The sequence below is a fragment of the Etheostoma spectabile genome, unplaced genomic scaffold, assembly GCF_008692095.1.
Source record: "Etheostoma spectabile isolate EspeVRDwgs_2016 unplaced genomic scaffold, UIUC_Espe_1.0 scaffold00001871, whole genome shotgun sequence".
NCBI classification, from domain to species: domain Eukaryota; kingdom Metazoa; phylum Chordata; class Actinopteri; order Perciformes; family Percidae; genus Etheostoma; species Etheostoma spectabile.
The window spans coordinates 43,917-65,687 of NW_022602823.1; the positions used below are offsets into that span (position 1 = coordinate 43,917).

A 21,771-nucleotide genomic window follows, 5' to 3' on the forward strand; every position below is an offset into this window, starting at 1 on the left:
AGAGAAGTGCGATGCCTCACTCTGTAACTAAAACAGAAATGTGTTTCAGGTGTTATATGTGATTCAGGTGATTGATGTTTTTCAGTTGTTTGATGTGTTTCAGGTGTCTGAAGTGATTCAGGTGTTAGATGTAATACAATAGCCGTTGATGATCAAATCCTTGCTGGGGGAGGACACCCAACTACCACATATTGAGCTACTGCCACCCATCAACATTTGACCCTGACGTGATTTGAACACGCAACCTTCTGATCTGGAGTCAGACGCACTACCGTTGCGCCACAAGGTCTGCTAACTAATGCATGTACAGATCAAATTTCTTTTTGATTAATGCATATACATATGAACTTTTTTTCTGATTAATGCATATACAGATTAACTTTCTTTTTGGTTAATGCATATACATGTGTGCATTTCTCCGTGGATTAAGCGTTTTGTTACTTTCACAGTATTCATATTGAAATCAACCTGGTTTTGAATCAAAAAGACACAGAAATCTCCCTTTTTACAATATATGACTTTCAAGGGATCACTTTTGTTTTTCAAAACTTGAACCCTATTTCCTTACTTTTTTGTATCTAAGTGACTGATTTAAGTTTAAGGGTTCTTCTCCGGGTAGCTGGAGGCCAGCAGCTTCGGCAGAGACCAGGCGCTGCGAAAGCAGTTTGTCTTTGGAGGACTTGCTTCCAGAAGACAAGGACCAGATGCTGCGAAAAGCAGTTTGTCTTTGGAGGCCTTGCTGCCAGAACGCAGGGACCGGAACACGCAAAGCAGTTGGTCTTTGAGGCCTCCTTACCTGAAGCTGGTGACCTCCAGTCAGCCAGAGAAGAGGACCTGACTGGCTCCGCAGAGGAACAGAACTACCAGCTCTGAGGGCAGGGGTCAGGGACCAAGGTAAGTGGTTTAGAAAGGTATTAGGGATCATGAATGCGCTTCAGCAAGCTTAAAACAAGTCTGAAAAAAAAGCCAAAAGTCACCCCCCCCAAAGCGACGTACCATCTCCAACAGAAAACACTGTTCACAAACTGCTCCAGACAGCTCTACTGTAGTCCAGCCTTTACTTCCGTGGCGACCGAGCGTCACTTTGTATCACACGTTATAATGCTCGGCTAGTTGTTAGCATGGCACACCCTCATACTCTGCTCCTGATTGGCTTGTATCCTTACCTACATACTGCACATGTGCAACTCTCAACAAAGATGAAAGAGAAGTGCGATGCCTCACTCTGTACTAAAACAGAAATGTGTTTCAGGTGTTATATGTGATTCAGGTGATTGATGTTTTTTCAGTTGTTTGATGTGTTTCGTGTCTGAAGTGATTCAGGTGTTAGATGTAATACATAGCCGTTGATGATCAATCCTTGCTGGGGGAGGACACCCAACTACCACATATTGAGCTACTGCCACCCATCAACATTTGACCCTGACGTGATTTGAACACGCAACCTCTGATCTGGAGTCAGACGCACTACCGTTGCGCCACAAGGTCTGCTAACTATGCATGTACAGATCAAATTTCTTTTTGATTAATGTATATACTATGAACTTTTTTTCTGATTATGCATATACAGATTAACTTTCTTTTGGTTTAATGCATATACATGTGTGCATTTCTCCGTGGATTAAGCGTTTTGTTACTTTCACAGTATTCATATTGAAAATCAACCTGTTTTTAATCAAAAAAGACACAGAAACTCCCCTTTTTTACAATATATGACTTTCAAGGGATCACTTTTGTTTTTCAAAACTTGAACCCTATTTCCTTACTTTTGTATCTAAGTGACTGATTTAAGTTTAAGGGTGTTCTCCCGGTAGCGGGAGGCCAGCGGCTTCGGCAGAGACCAGGCGCTGCGAAAGCAGTTTGTCTTTGGACTTGCTTCCAGAAGACAAGGACCAGATGCTGCGAAAGCAGTTTGTCTTTGGAGGACTTTCTTCCAGAGAAACAAGGACAGATGCTGCGAAAGCAGTTTGTCTTTGGAGGCCTTTGCTGCCAGAACGCAGGGACCGGAACACGCAAAGCAGTTGGTCTTTGAGGCCTCCTTCCTGAAGCTGGTGACCTCCATTCAGCCAGAGAAGAGGACCTGACTGGCTCCGCAGAGGAACAGAACTACCAGCTCTGAGGGCAGGGGTCAGGGACCAAGGTAAGTGGTTTAGAGAAAGGTATTAGGGATCATGAATGCGCTCAGCAAGCTTAAAACAAGTCTGAAAAAAAAGCCAAAAGTCACCCCCCCCAAAGCGACGTACCATCTCCAACAGAAAACACTGTTCACAAACTGCTCCAGACAGCTCTACTGTAGTCCAGCCTTTACTTCCGTGGCGACCGAGCGTCACTTGTATCACACGTTATAATGCTCGGCTAGTTTGTTAGCATGGCACACCCTCATACTCTGCTCCTGATTGGTTGTAATCCTTACCTACATACTGCACATGTGCAACTCTCAACAAAGATGAAAGAGAAGTGCGATGCCTCACTCTGTAACTAAAACAGAAATGTGTTTCAGGTGTTATATGTGATTCAGGTGATTGATGTTTTTCAGTTGTTTGATGTGTTTCAGGTGTCTGAAGTGATTCAGGTGTTAGATGTAATACAATACCGTTGATGATCAAATCCTTGCTGGGGAGGACACCCAACTACCACATATTGAGCTACTGCCACCCATCAACATTTGACCCTGACGTGATTTGACACGCAACCTTCTGATCTGGAGTCAGACGCACTAACCGTTGCGCCACAAGGTCTGCTACTAACTAATGCATGTACAGATCAAATTTCTTTTTGATTAATGTATATACATATGAACTTTTTTTCTGATTAATGCATATACAGATTACTTCTTTTTGGTTAATGCATATACATGTGTGCATTTCTCCGTGGATTAAGCGTTTGTTACTTTCACAGTATTCATATTGAAAATCAACCTGGTTTTGAATCAAAAAGACACAGAAATCTCCCTTTTTACAATATATGACTTTCAAGGGATCACACTTTTGTTTTTCAAAACTGAACCCTATTTCCTTACTTTTTGTCATCTAAGTGACTGATTTAGTTTAAGGGTTCTTCTCCGGTAGCTGGAGGCCAGCGCTTCGGCAGAGACCAGCGCTGCGAAAGCAGTTTGTCTTTGGAGGACTTGCTTCCGGACAAGGACCAGATGCTGCGAAAGCAGTTTGTCTTTGGAGGACTTTCTTCCAGAAGACAAGGACCAGATGCTGCGAAAGCAGTTTGTCTTTGGAGGCCTTGCTGCCAGAACGCAGGGACCGGAACACGCAAAGCAGTTGGTCTTTGAGGCCTCCTTACCTGAAGCTGGTGACCTCCAGTCAGCCAGAGAGAGACCTGACTGGCTCCGCAGAGGAACAGAACTACCAGCTCTGAGGGCAGGGTCAGGGACCAAGGTAAGTGGTTTAGAAAGGTATTAGGGATCATGAATGCGCTTCAGCAAGCTTAAACAAGTCTGAAAAAAAAGCCAAAAGTCACCCCCCCCAAAGCGACGTACCATCTCCAACAGAAAACACTGTTCACAAACTGCTCCAGACAGCTCTACTGTAGTCCAGCCTTTACTTCCGTGGCGACCGAGCGTCACTTTGTATCACACGTTATAATGCTCGGCTAGTTGTTAGCATGGCACACCCTCATACTCTGCTCCTGATTGGCTTGTAATCCTTACCTACATACTGCACATGTGCAACTCTCAACAAAGATGAAAGAGAAGTGCGATGCCTCACTCTGTAACTAAAACAGAAATGTGTTTCAGGTGTTATATGTGATTCAGGTGATTGATGTTTTTCAGTTGTTTGATGTGTTTCAGGTGTCTGAAGTGATTCAGGTGTTTCAGGTGTTAGATGTAATACAATAGCCGTTGATGATCAAATCCTTGCTGGGGGAGGACACCCAACTACCACATATTGAGCTACTGCCACCCATCAACATTTGACCCTGACGTGATTTGAACACGCAACCTTCTGATCTGGAGTCAGACGCACTACCGTTGCGCCACAAGGTCTGCTAACTAATGCATGTACAGATCAAATTTCTTTTTGATTAATGCATATACATATGAACTTTTTTTCTGATTAATGCATATACAGATTAACTTTCTTTTTGGTTAATGCATATACATGTGTGCATTTCTCCGTGGATTAAGCGTTTTGTTACTTTCACAGTATTCATATTGAAAATCAACCTGGTTTTGAATCAAAAAAGACACAGAAATCTCCCTTTTTACAATATATGACTTTCAAGGGATCACTTTTGTTTTTCAAAACTTGAACCCTATTTCCTTACTTTTTTGTATCTAAGTGACTGATTTAAGTTTAAGGGTTCTTCTCCGGGTAGCTGGAGGCCAGCGGCTTCGGCAGAGACCAGGCGCTGCGAAAGCAGTTTGTCTTTGGAGGACTTGCTTCCAGAAGACAAGGACCAGATGCTGCGAAAGCAGTTTGTCTTTGGAGGACTTGCTTCCAGAAGACAAGGACCAGATGCTGCGAAAGCAGTTTGTCTTTGGAGGCCTTGCTGCCAGAACGCAGGGACCGGAACACGCAAAGCAGTTGGTCTTTGAGGCCTCCTTACCTGAAGCTGGTGACCTCCAGTCAGCCAGAGAAGAGGACCTGACTGGCTCCGCAGAGGAACAGAACTACCAGCTCTGAGGGCAGGGGTCAGGGACCAAGGTAAGTGGTTTAGAAAGGTATTAGGGATCATGAATGCGCTTCAGCAAGCTTAAAACAAGTCTGAAAAAAAAGCCAAAAGTCACCCCCCCCAAAGCGACGTACCATCTCCAACAGAAAACACTGTTCACAAACTGCTCCAAACAGCTCTACTGTAGTCCAGCCTGTACTTCCGTGGCGACTGAACGTCACTTTGTATAACACGTTATAATGGTCGGCTAGTTGTTAGCATGGCACACCCTCATACTCTGCTGCTGACTGGCTTGTAATCCTTACCTAGGTACTGAGAAACTCTCAACAAAGATGGAACAGAAGTGCGATGCCTCACTCTGTAACTAAAACAGACATGTGTTTCAGGTGTTTGATGTGTTTCAGGTGTTTGATGTGTTACAGGTGTTTGAAGTGATTCAGGTGTTTCAGGTGTTAGATGTTTTTGATATGTTTCAGGTATTAGTACATAAAAGGTTATGTGAATACAGGAAATGAAGCCTTTGATGCTCAAATCCTTGCTGGGAGAGGACATCCAACTACCACATACTGGGCTTCTACCACCCACCAACATTTGACCCTGACATGATTTGAACACGCAACTTTCTGATCTGGAGTCAGAAACGCTACCGTTGTGCCACAAGGTCTGCTGATTAATGCATGTACACATCAGATTTCTTTTTGATTAATGTATATTGATACCCGAAATAAAATTGAATTGAATTGAATATACACATCAACTTTTTTTCTGATTAATGCATCTACAGATTAACTTTCTTTTTGGTTAATGCATATACATGTGTGCATTTCTCCGTGGATTAAGCGTTTTGTTACTTTCACAGTATTCATATTGCAAATCAACCTGGTTATGAATTAAAAAAGGCACAGAAATCTCCCTTTTTACAATATATGACTTTCAAGGGATGACTTTTGTTTTTCAAAACCTGAACCCTATTTCCTTACTTTTTTGTGTCTAAGTGACTGATTTAAGTTTTAGGGTTCTTCTCCGGGTAGCTGGAGGCTAGCGGCTTCGGCAGAGACCAGGCGCTGTGAAAGCAGTTTGTCTTTGGAGGCCTCGCTTCCAGAACGCAGGGACCGTGCGACGCAAAAGCAGTGGTCTTTGAGGCCTCCTTACCTGAAGCTGGTGATTAATGTGTTTCAGGTGTTAATGTCTGTTATGTCTTTGATGTGTTTGATGTTTTCAGGTGTTTGATGTGGTTTATGTGTTTGATGTGTTTCAGTATGTGATGTTTCAGGTGTTTGATGTGGTTGATGTGTGTCAGTTGTTTAACGTGTTTCAGGTGTTTGATTTTTTTTTGTGTTTGAGATGTGTTTCATGTGTTTGATTTGTTTCAGGGATTTGATATGTTTCAAGTGTTTGATGTGTTTCAGGTGTTCAATTTGTTTCAGGTGTTTGAGTTGTTTGATGTGTTTGATGTGTTTCAGGTATTTGATGTGTTTAAGGTGTTTGATTTGTTTCAGGTGTTTCATGTGTTTGATATCTTTCAGGTGTTTGATGTAGGTGTTGATGTCTTGATGTGTTTTATGTGTTTCAGGTTTTTGATGTTTTTTATATATTTCAGGTGCTTGATGTCTTTGATGTGTTTCAGGAGTTTGATGTATTTGATGTGTTTGATGTGTTTCAGGTGTTTGATATGTTTCAGGTGTTTGATGTGTTTCAAGTGTTTGATATGTTTCAGATGTTTGATGTGTTTGATATGTTTCAGGTGTTTGATGTGTTTCAAGTGTTTTATCTGTTTCAGATGTTTGATGTGTTTCACATGTTTTATGTGTTTCAGGTGCTTGATATGTTTCATGTGTTTGATATGTTTCAGGTGTTTGATGTGTTTCAGGTGTTCAATTTGTTTCAGATGTTTGAGATGTTTGATGTCTTTGATGTTTTTGATATCTTTCAGGTGTTTCAGGTGTTTGATGTGTTTCAGGTGTTTGATGTTTTTTAGGTGTTTAATGTCTTTGATGTGTTTGATATGTTTCAGGTGTTTGATCTGTTTGTGCTTCCGGTGTTGGATGTGTTTCAGGTGTTTGATGTCTTTGATGTGTTTCAGGTGTTTTAATTTTTTTCAGGTGTTTGATGTGTTTAGGTGATTGATGTGATTCAGGTCTTTGATGTGTTTGTGTTTATGTTGTTTGATGTGTTTCAGGTCTTTGATGTGTGTAATGTCATTTACTCGTTCCAGGTCTTTCATGTGTTTCAGGTGTTTGATGTTTTTGATGTGTTTGATGAGTTTCAGGTGTTTCATGTGTTTCAGGTATTTGATGTTTTTAATGTGTTTCAGGTGTTTGATGTGTTTCAGCTGTTTGATGTGTTTGATGTGTGTCAGTTGTTTAACGTGTTTCAGGTGTTTGATGTGTTTGATGTGTTACAGGTCTTTGATTTTTTTTGAATTTGAGATGTGTTTAAATTTTTTGATTTGTTTCAGGTGTGTGATGTCTTTGATATGTTTCAGGTGTTTGATGTCTTTCAGGTGTTTGATGTGTTTGATTAGTTTCAGGCATTTGACGGGTTACATGTGTTTGAAATGTTTGATGTGTTTCAGGTGTTTGATGTGTTTGAGATGTTTGGATGTTTTTTCAGGTGCTTGATATGTTTCATGTGTTTGATAGGTTTCAGGGGTTTGATAGTTTTCAAGTGTTTGATGTGTTTCAGGTGTTCAATTTGTTTCAGGTGGTTGAGTTGTTTGATATGTTTGATGTGTTTCAGGTATTTGATGTGTTTAAGGTGTTTGATTTGTTTCAGGTGTTTGATGATGTGTTTGATGTTTTTCAGGGTTTCAGGTGTTTGATGTGTTTTCTGTTTTTGATGGGTTTCAGGTGTTTGATGTGTTTCAGGTGTTTCAGGTGTTTTATTTGTTTCAGATGTTTGATGTGTTTCAGGTGCTTGATATGTTTCATGTGTTTGATTTGTTTCAGGGATTTGATATTTTCCAAGTGTTTGATGTGTTTCAGGTGTTCAATTGTTTCAGGTGTTTGAGTTGTTTGATATGTTTGATGTGTTTCAGGTATTTGATGTGTTTAAGGTGTTTGATTTGTTTCAGGTGTTTCATGTGTTGATATATTTCAGGTGTTTCAGGTGTTTGATGTGTTTTAGGTTTTTGATGTTTTTTTATGTTTCAGGTGTTTGATGTCTTTGATGTGTTTCATGTGTTTCAGGTGTTTTATGTCTTTGATGTGTTTATATGTTTTTTATGTGTTTGTGCTTTCGGTGTTCTATGTGTTTCAGGTGTTTGCTGTGTTTGTGTTTCTGTTATTTGATGTGTTTCAGGTCTTTGATGTTTTTATGTGTTTCAGGTTTTTGATGTTTTTATATGTTTCAGGTGCTTGATGTGTTTGATGTGTTTCAGGTGTTTGATGTATTTGATGTGTTTGATGTGTTTCAGGTGTTTGATATGTTTTAGGTGTTTGATTTGTTTCAGGTGTTTGATGTGTTTCAGATGTTTGATGTGTTTCAGGTGTTTGATGTGTTTCAAATGTTTGATGTGTTTCAAATGTTTGATGTGTTTCAGGTGCTTGATGTGTTTCATGTGTTTGATGTGTTTCATGTGTTTGATATGTTTCAGGTGTTTCATGTGTTTCAGGTGTTCAATTTGTTTCAGACGTTCGAGATGTTTGATGTTTTTGATATCTTTCAGGTGTTTGATGTGTTTCAGGTGTTTGATATGTTTCAAGTGTTTGATGTGTTTCAGGTGTTCAATTTGTTTCAGGTGTTTGAGTTGTTTGATATGTTTGATGTGTTTCAGGTATTTGATGTGTTTAAGGTGTTTGATTTGTTTCAGGTGTTTCATGTGTTTGATATCTTTCAGGTGTTTCAGGTGTTTGATGTGTTTTAGGTTTTTGATGTGTTCCAGGTGTTTGATGTGTTTCAGGTGTTTGATGTTTTTTATGTGTTTCAGGTGTTTGATGTCTTTGATGTGTTTGATGTGTTTCAGGTGTTTTATGTCTTTGATGTGTTTTATGTTTTTTATGTGTTTGTGCTTCCGGTGTTCTATGTGTTTCAGGTGTTTGCTGTGTTTGTGTTTCTGTTATTTGATGTGTTTCAGGTCTTTGATGTGTTTAATGTCTTTTATGTGTTTCAGGTGTTGATGTCTTTGATGTGTTTGATGTATTTGATGTGTTTCAGGTGTTTGATATGTTTTAGGTTTTTGATTTGTTTCAGGTTTTTGATGTTTTTATATGTTTCACTCGCTTGATGTCTTGATGTGTTTGATGTATTTGATGTTTTTCAGGTGTTTGATATGTTTAGGTTTTTGATTTGTTTCAGGTGTTTGATGTTTTCAGGTGTTTGATTAGTTTCAAGCATTTGACGTGTTTTATCTGTTTCAGATGTTTGATGTGTTTCACGTGTTTGATGTGTTTCAGGTTTGATGTGTTTCAGGTGTCTTTGATGTGTTTGATATGTTTCAGGTGTTTGATCTGTTTGTGCTTCCGGTGTTGGATGTGTTCCAGGTGTTTGATGTCTTTGATGTGTTTCAGGTTCTGAAGTGATTCAGGTGTTTCAGGTGTTAGATGTTTTTAATGTTTTCAGGTATTAGATGTATATGTAAATTGGTGCATAAAAGCCTATGTTAATACAGGAAATGAAGCCTTTGATGCTCACCCTGCTGGTGAAGGACACCCAACTACTGCCACCCACCAACATTTGACCCTGACGTGATTTGAACACGCAACCTTCTGATCTGGAGTCAGACGCGCTACCGTTGCGCCACAAGGTCTTATGACTAATGCATGTACAGATCAAATTTCTTTTTGATTAATGCATATACACATGAACTTTTTTTCTGATTAATGCATACAGATTAACTTTCTTTTTGGTTAATGCATATACATGTGTTAAGTGTTTTGTTACTTTCACAGTATTCATATTGCAAATCAACCTGGTTTTGAATCAAAAAAGACACAGAAATCTCCCTTCGGCAGAGACCAGGCGCTGCGAAAGCAGTTTGTCTTTGGAGGCCTCGCTTTCAGAACGCAGGGACCGTTCGATGCAAAAGCAGTTGGTCTTTGAGGCCTCCTTACCTGAAGCTGGTGATTAATGTGTTTCAGATGTTATTGTCTTTTATGTCTTTGATGTGTTTGATGTGTTTCAGGTGTTTTATATGTTTCAAGTGTTTGATGTGTTTCAGGTGTTTGATGTGTTTAGGTGATTGATGTGATTCAGGTCTTTGATGTGTTTTGTGTTTATTTGCGCAGACGTGGTCTCCCCTATCAAGACTGTACGCTGTTACCCTAATAACAAGCCATGGGTAACACGGGAGGTTAAGGCTGTCCTTAACAGGAAGAAGGCTACCTTCAGGAGCAGAGACAGGGAGGCCATGAAGACAGCACAGCGGGAGGTGAAACACTGTGTGAGGGAAGCTAAGGACAGCTACAGGAGGAAGGTGGAGCAGAAGCTGAGGGAGAACAACATGAGGGAGGTCTGGGAAGGTGTGAGGACCATCACAGGTCACAACACAAAGACCAGAACAACTTGGGGGACAATGGAGATGGCCAAGGAGCTGAATAACTTTTTCAACAGGTTTAACCAGCCTTTGCCCACCCCACCCCAACTCACCCTCACTGCAGCAATGTTCCCTTCCCTCCACACACCTCCCCCCTGACACCACCACGTCTACACAGTCTACACACCTCCCCCCCAACACCACAATACCCCCTCCTTCTCCTTAATACAGTCCCCGCCCCACATCACCACAGACCAGGTCAGAGAGCAGCTGAGGAAGCTCCGGCCCAGGAAAGCAGCAGGCCCGGATAAAGTGTGTCCGAGACTGCTGAAGACCTGCGCTGCAGAACTGGGGAGCCGCTCCAACGGATCTTCAACCTTAGCCTGCAGCTAGGGAGAGTGCCCACCCTTTGGAAGACATCCTTCATCGTTCCAGTTCCCAAGAAGAACAGGCCCAGCGAGCTGAATGACTTCCGACCGGTGGCACTCACTTCACTCCTGATGAAGACGTTGGAGCGGCTCTTCCTCAGCCTCCTCAGACCCCAGGTACAGCACGCCCAGGACCTCCTACAGTTTGCGTACCAGCCAGATTTAGGTGTGGAGGACGCCATCCTCTACCTGCTACACCGGGTCCACACCCATCTGGATAAGGGGAATGGCACAGTGAGGGTCCTCTTCTTGGACTTCTACAGTGCCTTCAATACCATCCGGCCCCCTATACTCCAGGACAAATTGATCAGGATGGGAGTGGACCCCTATCTGGTACACTGGATCAGAGACTACCTCACCGACAGGCCACAGTACTTTAGGCTGAAGGACATCATGTCTGATACTGTGGTCAGCAGCACTGGAGCCCCCCAGGGCACAGTGCTGGCCCCTCTTCTCTTCACCCTGTACACCTCGGACTGTTACAACTCAGAGCTGTGTCACATACAGAAGTACGCAGATGACACAGCCATCGTTGGGTGTATCAGGGGTGACAGGGAGGAGGAGTATCGGAGTCTGGTGGGGGACTTTGCTCTCTGGTGTCGCACTAACTGCCTACAGCTCAACACCTCTAAGATGAAGGAGCTGGTCGTTGACTTTGGGAGGTCCAGACCAAGACCAGTCCTGCTAGAGGGAGTTGAGGTGGAGGCAGTTGAATCATACAAATACCTCGGGCTGTGGCTGGACAACAAACTGGACTGGACAACACACAGCAGCCACCTGTATAGGAAGACACAGAGCCGGCTGTACTTCCTGAGGAGACTGCGCTCCTTTAAAAACTGCAGCAAACTGCTGTGGATGTTCTACCAGTCTGTGGTCACCAGTGTCCTCTTCTACACTGTGGTGTGCTGGGGGGGCAGCATAACAAAGAAGGACATCCACAGGCTGGAAAAACTGATCAGGCGGGCCGGCTCTGTGGTCGGCATGAAGCTGGAATCACTGGTGACGGTGGCAGAGAGAAGGACATTGGACAAACTGCTGGACATTACTGAAAATGCCAGCCACCCCCTGCACACCGTCATCAGCACCCAGAGGAGCCGGTTCAGTGGAAGGCTGCTCCTTCCCAAATGCCGGACCAACAGACTTAGGCTGAATCCCATTCCTTCCCCTTACCCCTACCCCTTGGCCCTTCCCCTACCTTTTGCGCGTTCACGCGGCACCTAGTGCCGGTCCAATACGTATTACGAGCTAGGGGTAGGGCATGGATCAAGGGCTGTATACCCCTACGGATCTAGTGTGAACGCGACCTCACTAGAAAACACACAGGCAGTGTGTGGCTGCTGCATCAACCAGAGAGACACATGATGTAAGTACTTTCAGGTTTAAATAATTGATTAAAAAGTTACGACAGTCTTGTTTTGTGGTCTATGCAGTCCTGTACATGTGTACCCATGTTCCTAACTGAAACTTTTTAAAATCGCTAGCTTGCAATGCTAACGCTAATCGCTAACGCTAATCGCTAACGCTAACGTTGAACAGTCCACATATTTCTGCCTTGAATGGACTGTATAGATCGCATAGATTGTATAGCTATATATATATTAACGGTCTATGATACATCGCTACGTGCTTAACATATACCGCCCTGTCTCACACAGGAGGACACAGGAGGACACAGCAGCTGATCCAGGTTGGGGCTGCAAACGAGCAGACTTTCCTAATTCATATGTTCATGTTGTACCCATTCATTATTGCATTGGTAGCCTACTATTATTGTAATAATATTTAATTAATTCCTGTTCATTGTTCATGCACTTGTTATATTGTTGTTGGTTTTGATATGGGACACTGATGATATGTGAGGGGGGGTTACTGGCCAAAAGGCTCCAGACTGGTCTGGAATATCAGAGCAGCTGTAGCTACAACAGTGTAGTGTGTGTGTAGTTTGTTTGTGGTCTTGTGTGTATTTTTTTAGTTTTACACATGAGTGCCTTTTATTGTGTGCGACATGTTAGTTATGGTTCTAATAGTTGACAATGGTTCTGTAACATTATTTTATGTAACGTTTTTGCCTGTTATGTTCAATTTATCACCAATAAAGACAGATTTTTGTCAACAAAATGTTTTTGTGAACATCAATGACATTCAAAACGGTGATAACTGAAACAGATATACACACACCATGTATACAGGGTGTATATGTATGTATATGTACACATGATGCATGTGTATACACATTTGTATTGCAAACAGACCTAAGTACTACACAGATAAGTACTCTGCACTACCAAAGTGAACCTAAAATAACTATAAAATATATAACACTGTTGTCCAAACCCACACAATCAACAGACCTAGACGGCATCTTGGAGGTTTGTGATCAATACTGTATGGTGATGTCACCAAGTGGTGTCCCAATTCATAGGGGTATGTTTTCACCCCTTACCCCTACCCCTTGGTTTCAAGGGCCAAGGGGTAGGGGTAAGGGCCAAGGGGTAGGGGTAAGGGGAAGGAATGGGATTCAGCCTTAAGGACTCCTTTGTCCCTCATGCCATCAGACTGTACAACTCCTCACTAGGGGGGAGACGGAAATAGGGCAGAGAGGACAATACACATACATACATACATACATACATACACACATACATACATATATACACACAGTACACATACATACGTACAGTACACATACAGACAAACATACATGCACACCTGGACTTAAATTCACACCTGGTCACTTTATCACTTTAACACTGGACTCAACACTGACACTTTAATAATAATTTATGGTCTTTTCTTTGTTTATTTGACGAATGTTCTTATTGTTGTTCTTATTATTGTTATTTTGCTGTCTTTATACTGTCTTTTTTCATCCATTTTTTATTTCTTTTTCTTGCTAAAACTGCTGCTGTAACTTTCAATTTCCTTGAGGGAGTCATCCCAAAAGGATCAATAAAGATAAGTCTAAGTATAATACAATGACGGTTCAAGTCCACATGTGGCTGAAGAGATGCCACTTCACCTCCTGGGCACTGCCAGGTACTCTTGAGCAAGGCACTGAACCCCCCCCAAAGGCACAGGTCCAGCTGGCAGCCCACTCACTCTGACATCTCTCCATTTGTGCATGAATAGGTCCTGAGCGTGTGTGAGTGTTTTTCAGACCTGTGTGTGGTTACTAACAGAGTGTAAATTGCAATTTTCCCACTGGGGATCTTATGTGATCTTATTAACAAATAAAGTTGATGTGTATATGCATCAATCTAAAAGAAAGTTGATGTGTATATGCATTAATCAGTGGATCTCGTGGCGCAACGGCAGTGTGTCTGACTCCAGATCAGAAGGTTGTGTGTTTAAATCACTCGGGGTCAAATGTTTAGTGGTGTAAGTAGCTCAGTCGGCCTCTGCAAGTGCCCATGTGGACCAAAGTAAAGAGTGTGGATTGGTGGCTGGAGAGATGCCACTTGCTCGCAAGGCACTGAACCCCCCCCCTCCCCCCAACTGCTCAGGGTGCTGGTCCAGCTGGCAGCCCACTCACTCATACCTCTCTCCATTTGTGCATGGTCCTGAGCATGTGTGTGTATTTCAGGCCTGTGTGTGATCACTAACAAATTGTAATTTCCCCACTGGGGATCAATAAATATTGTATGTTAATCAAAAAGAAAGTTGATGTGTATATATGACATAATGAATTGTGATGATGACATAATGAATTGTGATAATGACATAATGAATTGTGATGAGGACATAATGAAGTGTGATGATATAATGAAAAGCATTTTGATCTGTATATGCGTTAATCAGAAAGAAAGTTGATGTGTATATGCATTAATCAGAAAGAAAGTCGATGTGTATGTGCATTAATCTAAAATAAAGTTAATGTGTATATGCATTAATCAAAAATAAAGCTGATGTGTATATGCATTAATCAAAAATAAAGCTGATGTGTATATGCATTAATCAAAAATAAAGCTGATGTGTATACATGACATAATGAAGAGTGATGATATAATGTAAAGAAAGTTGATGTGTATATGCATCAATATCAAAAAAGTTTATGTGAATCAATCTAAAATAAAGTTGACGTGAACATAATGAATGGTGATTATTTAATGAAACGAAAGTTGATGTGTACATTTATAAATCAAAAAGAAAGTTGATGTGTACATTTATAAATCAAAAAGAAAGTTGATGTGTATATGCATTAATCAAAAAGAAAGTAACTTATTATTTGTTAATGTAAATTCTGAAAAGCAAAGAATTTGTCAAAGTAGCATGAAATAGGGCTGTTGGTGAGTTTGCAGGTGCAGTGAACATTTCCATGGTAACAGAGAGTTCCACCAATCAGATATCTCACTGTAAAAAATAGAATGTTGGCACATCAAAGGAATGCTTTTGATCCTTTAATGCGGATCAAAGGTGCTTACGATGTTCCATCTACACCAGTTAATGCATGTACACATCATCTTTCTTATTGATTAAAATAATTTAATGATCCTCAGTGGGGAAATTACAATTTACACTCTGTTACTAATCACACACAGGCCTGAAATACACACTCTCAGGACCTGTTTATGCACACACGAGAGAACTGTCAGAGCGAGTGGGCTGCAAGCCTTGCACAAGTGCACCTGGCAGTGCCCACACTCCATTCTTTGGTCCGCATGGGGACTTCACATGATGGTCCCCAATCTAACTCCCTACAGACTGAGCTACTGCCACCCCTGGACATTTGACCACAACGTGATTTGAACACGCAACCTTCTGATCTGGAGTCAGACGCGCTAGATTAATGTATATACACATCAACTTTCATTTAGATTAATAATTATACACATCAACTTTCTTTTTGATTATTGCATATCTGTTCTTTTTAATGCATATATGCATGTGCATATATGCCTATACGTTCTTTTTGATTAATACATACACACATCAGCTTTCTTTTTGATTAATATAATTTAATATATAATATTTATTGATCCCCAGTGGGGAAATTACACTCTGTGTACACTTTGTTAGTAATCCCACACAGGCCTGAAACACACACACACACGCACACGCACACACACACACACACACACACACACTCACACACGTATGTGACACTTTTCCTGTCACCCGACATATAAAATGGGTATTTAAAAAAAAAATACATAGCCTAAATGTTAACTAGCTAGATTGGCAAAATGTAAAGGTAACGATTTAATGTTAACTTTACCTCCACTAATATAACCATGTAGCCTATGCTAGGCCTATAATATAGCTGTAATAAGTTTTAATTAATCATTCTAAAACACTGACAAACCAACAAACAGAATCGGGAACATAACGTTAGCATCAACCGGAGGTAATGTTAGCCAAAATACGGCAACAGCTAGCTCAAAAGCTAGCAGCAACCGACCGTAAACTTCCAGAATATGGGTTACATTGTATTTCAGGCAATGGTGGGACAGTGAAGTAAAAAAGATGTCCCGAACAGCGTATGTAAAACGAGTTGTGTTAGCTTTACCAAACGTTGTAATTATTGCTAGCTAATCATAACCACGGGGAAAATGTTAGGTTGGAGCGAGACTAAGTTTTCCTTTGGGGGGGAGCTAGTTAACAGCTAGCTCTAGCCCAGCTATGACACAGGTCGGTAAGCTAATGTCGCTGCTTGTGAAGGTTTATCAGCAGAGATTTTAATGTCACAAAATTAGCAAAGATTGATCTTACCTTAACGCTGCTCCAGCTCTCTCTGAGTAGTGTGTGTGACCGGACTCTGCTGCGCATGGACCAAAGCGGTCCTCCTTTGATGTCTCAAGCTGCTACTTCTTTCAACACCTTTGAAGTATCTACCCGCTATTCTTTTGAAGTCGTGAGGTCAGAGGTCAAATATGGCGGTCAAGCATTTATATCCGTAATCCCTTTCTTGTTTGTCTCTACAACTCTCAATAAGTTATTTACACTGCCGAAAAGCATGCCACATTTTTAAATTACCTTCACTGCTAAAAGCCAAATAAATCAAATGTAAAATGAAATAATTTAACTTCATAGAGATATTTAATTTCTATGCTTCTATAACATAAACTAACAATTTTACTTAAGTCTGTCTTATTCAACTACCGTAGCATTACTGCTGTTGCTTAACAGCAGACTACTGCAAAGTCAAAAAAATACGGTAAATCACTGTAAATTAAATGTTACCGCGCACAATGCAATGCATAATACAGTAATAAACTGTAACAGAAAATAATGGTATTTTACTGGGCATTTATGGTAAGTAACTGTAGAAGTTACAGCAAAGTCTAACAGTGTAGGCTACGTATGTAACTACAGCTCTTATCTAATACAGGACAAATGTCAGAGATCATACAGATCTTTCTGCAGACCTTCTGCCAGCTATATTCCAATTTCCGTACCGGGAGTTGAACCCAGGCAACCTTGATGAAAACAAGGAATCCTAACCGCTAGACCATATGGGAATGACTACTTATTAATAACAGGCATTTCATGAATCAATCCATAGTCTGGCAAAAAAAATTATATATGAAAAGCCGTCTTGGTTCATCTTTCCACTGTTCCTACCATCACCACTCTGGTCTGGTTGGAAACTAAAGGATCTAAACTAAAAGGATGTTCCTCTTTAACTAAAAGGTCTATCTCTGTAGGGATCCATCCCATAATGTTATCACACACTTAGAATAATAATCTTAGTCTGTCAGCAGCAACAACACAACTTTTAGTGGACACTGACTTTACCTTTAAATTAGGAGTTTAAACAGAGACACAACAGGAAGAATAAATCCATCAAATCAAGTCCCCAATAATCAGCATGTGGCCTTGTTTTATTTCAGGTAGTCAGCATGGAGCTGTTCCACATTCCCAGACATTTAAAACAAGTCAATCATTGGCGTTATTTTACGAGTCAGATGAATAAATCAGCTGTTTGCTATTTGAGCTGCTCTGTTTCCTGCTGCTCCGTCATTCTTTAGTGTCCTCTGGAAACAGGTTGCTGTCCTTTATGTTTCTTTTGGATGACATCATCAGTGTCTTTGCTTTAGTCTGAAGAAACTCCAACAGATTTAAAACCACATGCAGTCACAGAAAATACAAACAGGGAATAGAAAATACCAGACAAAGAATATGAAATGAAATGTCCCAAAAGTAGGAAAATATAATGTTAATCTACCAAACAACAATAACTGGAGAGCATCCAATTAAACATGGCCGACTTCCAGTATGTCGGTAATGAAGAGAGGAATGTTTGGACTTATTACAGATTCATTTTATTTTTATTTAACCTTTATTTAACCAGGAACAATCCCAATGAGCTACAATAACTATTCTTCCAGGGAATCCTGCCAAGACAGGCGCCAATAAGTTTCATAAAAACATAAAAGACAGGACAATGGTTCCATACTACACCACAAATCTCTATAGATACCACAACACCAACAAGACATTACACTTAACTTAACGCTCTGGGCCCTGAGGCCATTTTTACAGTTTAAATTCCGTCTGGATTTATTTTATTAAAAAGCTTGTAAAAGTACAGTCAAGATATGAACATCATTTTTTTTAGGACAAACTGGGTTATTGGAATATTTGGGTTGCAGTGAGGTCACTTGCATGTTAAAAAGGGTTGTGGGGCCTTAAAGATGAATAAATAAATAAATGAATCTTCCAGATATGTATTGATATCACAGACATATAAGTAAAACCTCTAAAACACTTCTCATATGTCTTGGGAGTCACACTGTGAAGAAATAATCATTATAACTTATACAGTTGACAAAATACATGCATTTTTTCCAAAAAAGTCCAGACGTTTTGCTCTCATGACATTTACTTATGCCAATAATAACATAATAATGTCATGTTTATTGATATTACACCCACAGCAATGTTATACAAGCAAATATGTGTCCAAATATTGCATTATTTTGTCTTCCATAGAGTCTATAGGCATTTTTGTCCCCTCTGGCCTTCCATACAAGAGGGGTGCTTTTATCTCCCATATATGGGCATATACTTCCTGAAAAATACACAGGAGAGACAGAGAGAGAGACGTAAGAGCGATAAGCGGCAGAAAATGAGCCAAAACGCGATGAATTATGGATATAAAGTGGACCAATCTTGGATATAACAGTGTGGATTTAAAGCCCAAAGAGGCTGAAGTTCCAGGCTGGATAGAAAATCCCCTGTAGAGGCTAGAAAGACACGGAAAAGACCTCCGTAAAGCCGAAAACGTCAGGATTCAAACGAAACCAAAAGTGAGTAAATCGCTCGTATGGTTCAAAAGTTATTAAACTATGAATCAGAGGTACTTTTTTACTCGTGGGCGAGTGTCTCGGGCTCAGAGGGTTAAGCTAATGCAGACATACAACTTAAAGGGCACCTTGTTAAAAGAAATTACACTGTTCAGGCAGAGTTGACTTTAAAAGGTTTTAAACTGAATTTGACCTAAAGTCCAAATTTAGACCTTCCACACATTGGTTGTTAAACCATGGACCAAATCGCTGTGTAGTCTCACAATGCTAAAACGTTTAGTGTTCCAACTGTTGGAACAAAGTAATAGCCCTTGAGCAGCCATGCCACGTCAAGGCCCAAATAAAAAAGCAGCCCGGAGACGTACTGTACTGAACATTCCTTTTTCTGTTCATCCTAAAGTCCTTACACATGTATTTTCTAAATTATAGAAAAGATCACGTGACCGGTGTTTGCAAGGGTTGCTCAGAGCTGAGGCTCCGCATCCTCCTCTGCATTTTACAATAAAAACCAGGACATTCTTTCTCATTCGACGTCAGTCATTTTATTTGTTACCACTGTGACTTAGTGATATGTCTGCAGGCACAAAAAGGTCCTGGAAAAGCAACAAATGTGCTTCAATCAGCAGTCCACAACACGGTAAAGTAAGCATTGATGCAACACATCAGGACAGAGCTTGAGAGGCAGGGAGACAACAGGCAGATAAGAAACCTGCATTGATGACGAGAAGAAATTTGAGTTTAAGCTAGCCAAAATGGAGGACAGATTGAGATACAACAATGTGTGCATTATTGTACTGAAAAAGACGACCCACTGGGATTCCTGCAGAAACAGCTACTGGTTTGGATTCCCTCCTTACAGAACAGGGCCACCATCAACATGGACAGAGCACACAGAATCAACGGCAAGGGTACACTGACACATATGCTGATTTGAAGGTGTCTGAGATACCAGGACCGCCAAGCAGTCCTTCAGGAGGCAGCAGGACGGCCCGATTCAGGACTCCAATGCAACGCTGCATTTTAAGCTTGGCTACAGTGCTTTCACCGTCCAACAGCGCCAGGAATGTATAGGAGTACAGCGTAAATTACATGCTAAAGACGTCTCAAACTTTCTTATTTATCCAGCCACCCTGAAAGTAACTGGTGGAGGGAGAACGCTCACATTCACTACAGCCAAGAATGTGGACATGTTCTGTCGGGAGCTGGATAAAGATGATGAAGGGACATCCATGCAGGCGCTTCAGCAGGTGTGGATTAGTGGAGTCTGGAACTCTGTGCAAGGTTGACTTGAGGGCACTGTATGTAAGTTTGGGATCCAAGCTTTAAATGAACATTTAATTATGCTGACTTTTCAATTTATAATCTATATGTATTACTCTCAGTAGGATGGTTTTTCAGTTGTGGACTTTATAATAAAAAACGAATAATTTATGTGAATGTCGGTAACAAACAGTAGAGAGCAGCAATACCCTATTGCAGCAACTAGTCTGCCTAAATCAAAGCAGAAGAATGTGTTTCCTTTGGTAGTGTTTTAATGCAAACACGTTATATTTCCTAATCTTAAATGGTCGTTACTGCTGGTCAGCCTTCAATGAGGAGAGAAGATCAGAATATAAGAACACAGCTATCAGGGCAAGAGGAAGAAGAGGAAAACAGCTTGGCTCTGAAACATGTTCACAATGAGGCAGAGTGAATGAGCTCGTGATTTTTAAGGCTACTACTGCGAGAAAACCTTTTCCCGCACTGATCACACCAGTACGGCTTCTCTCCTGTGTGAACACGCCGGTGGCTTTCAAGGTTACCACTCACAGAAAACCTTTTCCCACATTGATCACAGCTGTATGGCTTCTCTCCAGTGTGAATGTGTTGATGTCTTTTTAGTTTATTCTGCACTGTGAAAGCTGCCCCACATTGATCACAGCTGTACGGCTTCTCTCCAGTGTGAATGCGTTGATGTATATTTAGGATACTCTGTTGTGTGAAAGCTGCCCCACAATGATCACAGTTGTACGGCTTCTCTCCAGTGTGAATGCGTTGATGTGTTTTTAGGTTACACTGTTGTGTGAAAGCTGCCCCACATTGATCACAGTTGTATGGCTTCTCTCCAGTGTGAATGCGTTGATGTATTTTTAGGGTACTCTGTTGTGTGAAAGCTGCCCCACATTGATCACAGTTGTATGACTTCTCTCCAGTGTGACTGCGTTGATGTGTTTTTAGGTAACACTGTTGTGTGAAAACTGATCCACATTGATCACAGCTGTGTAGATTCTCTCCAGTGTGAACTCTCAGATGACTCTTTAAATATCCAGATGTTGAGAAGGATTTCTCACAGTGCTGACAGTGGTGACGTTTGGGTCCCTCTCCTCCCCGTTTCTATAGCAACAGACAAACAGAGAGAGTTAGTGAACAACCTTCTTTAAACCCTGGATTTACTCTTACTTACAATTTTAACTCTTCATTCAATAATTTATGACAAAATGAAGGAAAATATTGCTAACATGTTTTAATGAAAGCAAATGCACTGTTCATGTCCTGAAATATTCTAACTCTTTCAGGCAAACTTCAATAAAACAACTGCAACGCTGTAATGAAACAAGAAAGTGTGGCAGATGATGGTGGACCACCTGAATGCGTAAGCAGTCTACAAATATAATAGGAGCACTTTAAAAGTTAGCAGAAGATAATGTTACTCAGGAAATTATTATTAAGATAAAATAAAAACACTTATCTACAATGCTAGAATATGAAGCATAGCCTACATACCTCCCTCTAACTCTGTCTGTCTCTTGGATTCTGAAATCTAGAAACTATAAAAATAAGGAAATTGATCAACTAAATGTCCACTGTAGACATGACTGTAATAATGTATTCATCAGTTTAAAAAACAGCAAAATATAATAGCGTAATGTAATAATATGTATAAAAACCATTGAAGTGTCCTCTCCCCTCTCCCCAGGATGGCAGAAGTCTGTTCATTCTGTGAATGGGGGGTGACAAA

The 21,771-nt window shown here is 40.8% G+C and overlaps 4 non-coding genes across 4 annotated transcripts; all 4 read right to left on the minus strand.

Annotated features, from left to right (window-relative positions):
- Window positions 1-217: 217 nt before the first annotated feature.
- On the minus strand, window positions 218-289 carry trnaw-cca (transfer RNA tryptophan (anticodon CCA)). The gene has a single exon. It is a non-coding gene; the product is annotated as a tRNA-Trp (tRNA).
- Window positions 290-1,417: 1,128 nt separating this feature from the next.
- On the minus strand, window positions 1,418-1,488 carry trnaw-cca (transfer RNA tryptophan (anticodon CCA)). The gene has a single exon. It is a non-coding gene; the product is annotated as a tRNA-Trp (tRNA).
- A 2,437-nt stretch (window positions 1,489-3,925) lies between these two features.
- Window positions 3,926-3,997, minus strand: trnaw-cca (transfer RNA tryptophan (anticodon CCA)). Its single transcript has one exon. It is a non-coding gene; the product is annotated as a tRNA-Trp (tRNA).
- A 5,304-nt stretch (window positions 3,998-9,301) lies between these two features.
- trnaw-cca (transfer RNA tryptophan (anticodon CCA)) lies at window positions 9,302-9,373 on the minus strand. Its single transcript has one exon. It is a non-coding gene; the product is annotated as a tRNA-Trp (tRNA).
- Window positions 9,374-21,771: the final 12,398 nt, after the last annotated feature.